The sequence below is a fragment of the Stegastes partitus genome, unplaced genomic scaffold (genome assembly GCF_000690725.1).
Source record: "Stegastes partitus isolate 25-593 unplaced genomic scaffold, Stegastes_partitus-1.0.2 Scaffold1808, whole genome shotgun sequence".
In the NCBI taxonomy this organism is placed as follows: domain Eukaryota; kingdom Metazoa; phylum Chordata; class Actinopteri; family Pomacentridae; genus Stegastes; species Stegastes partitus.
Genome location: NW_007579539.1, coordinates 12,899 through 16,914, shown reverse-complemented (window position 1 = coordinate 16,914; position 4,016 = coordinate 12,899). Strand labels below are relative to the sequence as shown.

The 4,016-nt window shown below is 39.2% G+C and overlaps 1 protein-coding gene across 1 annotated transcript in view; it reads left to right on the top strand.

Annotated features, from left to right (window-relative positions):
• The first annotated feature begins 2,069 nt into the window (after nt 1-2,069).
• The window catches only part of brpf3b (bromodomain and PHD finger containing, 3b), a 14,698-nt gene continuing 12,751 nt past the window's right edge, over nt 2,070-4,016 (top strand). Inside the window, exon 1 of the mRNA XM_008302403.1 lies at nt 2,070-2,403. The gene's annotated coding sequence lies outside the window, so the exon portion shown is untranslated. The remainder of the gene's footprint in view (nt 2,404-4,016) is intronic.

Here is a 4,016-nt window from a genome sequence, read left to right as displayed (position 1 = left end):
CAAAATGAGGAGAAAGATAAGAAGATCGCCAGCCTAGAATGCTGCGTAGCAGACCTGGAGCGGGACACTAGCATGAATGACATTATTGTCAGCGGGCTGGAGACCAGGGCAGTAACAGCAATGGCCGACGGGGAGCACACCGACCAAGACTCCGTGGAGCTACAGGTAATTGCTTTCTTTCATAGCAAAGGCATATCCATATCCAATACAGACATGGAGGCATGTCATTCCCTACATCAAAAAAAAAACAAAGTGGCAAACCGGCCATAATAATGAGTTTTACAAACAGGAAACACAAAATGCATTCAGACAAGGGAAAAAGCTCAAGGGATCTGATGTTTCTGTGAATGAGCACCTGACAAAGAAAAATGCAGACATTGCCAGAAGTGCATGCTTCCTAAGGTGTTCATGAAGCTAAACGGGTCACCAGAGGAAGCTGAAGTGCTGACCATAAGAGATATTGAGGAGCTGGACCAGTACCAGTGACTCCAGAACAGTGACTTTGTCTATCAGTGTGACTGACCTGAACTATTATGACTCTGGACTCTTGTGAAGAGCTTGACTGTTTAAACTTGACAATGGCTGGAAATGAAAGGGACAGAGATGATTGGAACTTTAAAATATTTAAATTCACTGATCATCATATGAATGATTTTGAACAAGACATTGACCCTGAAAATAATTTTCTTAACAAGATAAACAACAGCTGCCGTTATTACTCTGAAGATCAGTTTAACATGAACGTGAAATCAGATTATGGGATGTCAATTATTCATTTTAATAGCAGAAGTTTATATGCAAATTTTCTCAACATTAAAGAATTCCTGAGTCATCTAAACAAACCATTTAATGTGATAGCCATACCTGAGACCTGGCTTAGCACTGAAAAGGGTGGATTTTGAGGTTAAATGGGTATGAACTGAAATATATAAACAGAAAAAATAAAAAAAGGATTGGTATGTAGATAAAACATTGAATTATAACATAGTGGAAAATATGACAACTAATATTGATGATGTGATTGAGATTATTACTGTAGAAATCTACCTGGAAAAAAAGAAAAATGTGATCGTGAGCTGTGTCGACAGAGCACCTGGCTCCAATATTCAACCATTTAAGAATAGTACAGAAAGATTGTTTGCAAAGAAAGATCACAAGGTTGTGCTCACTTGTGGGGATTTTAATTTAGATCTCTTAAATCCCCACAAGCACAAACTGACTGATGAATGCATCGATGTATTGTTCTCCACTTATCACCAAACCAAGCAGAATAACATCTCACTGTGCAACTCTAATAGACAACAGCATAAAGAGTGAGTTACTACTAAATGACATCAGTGACCACTTGCCGGTTTTTGTAATGTTTGTTTGTGATAATGTTAAGTGTACGGATGTTAATCGGATTATATTCAGGAGAGTAAGAACAGAAGAAGCTATAAATAAATTCAGAAATGCATCAAGTGCTTAAAGAGGCTAATGCCAAGAAAGCGTATGAAACACTCCTGATAACATTTAAGTCATAATATGATGAACAAAAGTGCATAGACAGGCCTTGGATGACAAAAATACGTCAGAATACATACAAAAAAAAGAATACCTCCTATAAAGAATTCATAAAAGTCAGAACTAAAGAAGTGGAAAGTAAATACAAAAGGTACAAAAATTGAGTCAGGCTCTATTTTGATCATAATTATGATAACAATTATTTTTCTTTTTTTCCACTAAATGCTCAACCAGAAGTCTTTTGTCCACACGGATAGCCCAGTATTTGTAGGAAGATACTGGTTCAGTTTAGTTATGGCGCTGTGTGAGATATTTGGAAAAGATTTTTGGTTTTCTTAGCATTTAGTACCAACTTTATCTCATGCAAAGAGGCATGCGACTGTTGAAAGGCAGTCTGGAGCTCATCACTCATCATAAATAAGACATGCTGGCCAAAACAACTGGGTGGTGCTTGCATTCTGTGGTTAAACGTATTTTTAAGCTGTTTCGGTGGTCAAACATTCAGACACATTATTTTGAAATGCGCGCCGGACGTGCTGTGCGTCACTATGGCTGCTATCATTAGCACTCTGGACTCCAAACAGCCAACTAGCCGAAGGAGGCTACAGCTTCTCTTTCCCACTAAACTGGGTCGACAATAAGCCGTTTCTCAGGTTCTTAATGCAAATACACACGTCTCGTTTTCAGTAAGCCTCTGGGATTGACTGCTTGCCTCCCAAACGTCGTGTTGTGAAGAAACGGGGGCGTTATAAAATTGACCGGCTGGAGCAGCAAACTGTGGCTGGCTAACGGTAGCTGTTAGCTTCGGGAGTGTAAGGCGCCTGGCAGGCTACCATTACTGTAAGAGCGGCTTCAGACCGCCGGCTGTCGAGCTACCCTGTCACTCAGTTGCCATAATAGGTAAGATGGCTTGAATTTGCTTCCCTGCTTTCCCTGTTTTTTTTGGGCGGTTCAGAACTTTTAGCTCCATTTTAGCTAGCAATGATTTATTTTTTTATGTGTCTTGTCAATGCTATAAAAAATATAACAAACCAGCTAACGTTAGGACTGCCCATCTATTAAAGTTAGCATTCTAGCTAGCTGATAAATTCACTTCTCTTGGCACTTTTAATGTCAGAGTACTGTCACACGATTGCGCCGTTCTTATCCCGACTTCAAAAGGTGATACACGCTGCTTCAGTTTGACTGAAATAATAGGAAGAATTAACCCGTAGAAAAGCTTTTAACTGTCTTTTAAAACTGTAAATATGGCTGACATTTCACTCCCGAAATAAGGACACTTATCTGTTGAGACCCTGGTATTCTTGATGCTGATTGGCTGCGGGGCGGATCACTCACGGTTTCCTGGCATCTGATTGGCTCTGGCCGCTGTGTTGTGGCTATCCCCGACAGTAGCTGCCAACAGTTCGTGAGATAAAGTCGAGAATAATCCACTGATCATTTTTTCTTTGCTGGTCGCTTGTGTTTTGTCAGTAAAGACTGACTCTCTGCTTGACAGCTAGCCGGATGTCAATACGAGGATTTATCCACGGAGCTGTTTTGGGTGGGTAGGAGTTGTCCGAGTTGAGGTCTGTGAAGGAATGTTTAAACTACAGGTGATACCACTCATGCCTCAATATCACTGCAGTCATGTGTATGAAAGACTTAATACCTCAGGAAGTTCACCCTCTTTGTCACAGTGGTATCATTAGGTTTTTGTAGTTGTTGAAAATATAATTATCTTAAAGGGATGTTACTCTCTTGTAGCAACATGGGATTAATATTCACAGACAACAAATGCTTCAAAATATAACAGTGGCAAAAGAAACTGTCTTGTATGAATGTATTATTATAGAGATTTTAGATATTGGGCAGCGTCATTTAAGACAAAGCAACTATTCACATGAGATAACTGTGTAGGAGAAGGACGAGCGTATTCAAAAGTGTTATTAATGGTTATTCATGACAGTTCAGTGCTAGACCTTCAGAGACAATCTATGTAGTAATGATCATAAATATGCCCCAAAACTGCTTTCATTAAATGACTAAAATACTACGATGTGAAGGCCTAAAAGCCTAACTGTATTCCCCAAAGACATATATGTCTACAAAATCTTGCATGGACCTTATATAGATTAATACAATGAGGTCTTATTTTCTCAGATTTCATTCAGCTCTAAATATATATGGAATTTTTAAAAATTCATCAAATTTATCTTCATGCTGTCCGAAGTTAAGTGAGTCCATAAAAGTAGATCGTACAGGCCTCCAAAGGTCATTGAAACGAAGAAAAACACATTTCACATTCAACATACCATATAGGGAAGACAAACATCAACAATAAATTACCTCAATAATTAATTTGTTTAAGATTCCAATACACTATATAGATAATGTCAGAATCTAATCCTCCTGAATTTAATGCTGCATGAATGTACACAAGGGATGCAAGGTGGCTCAGTGGTTAGCACCGTCGCTAGAAGGTCACCGGTTCGCGTCCCGGTGAGGACACCCGGGATCTTTCTGCGTGGAGT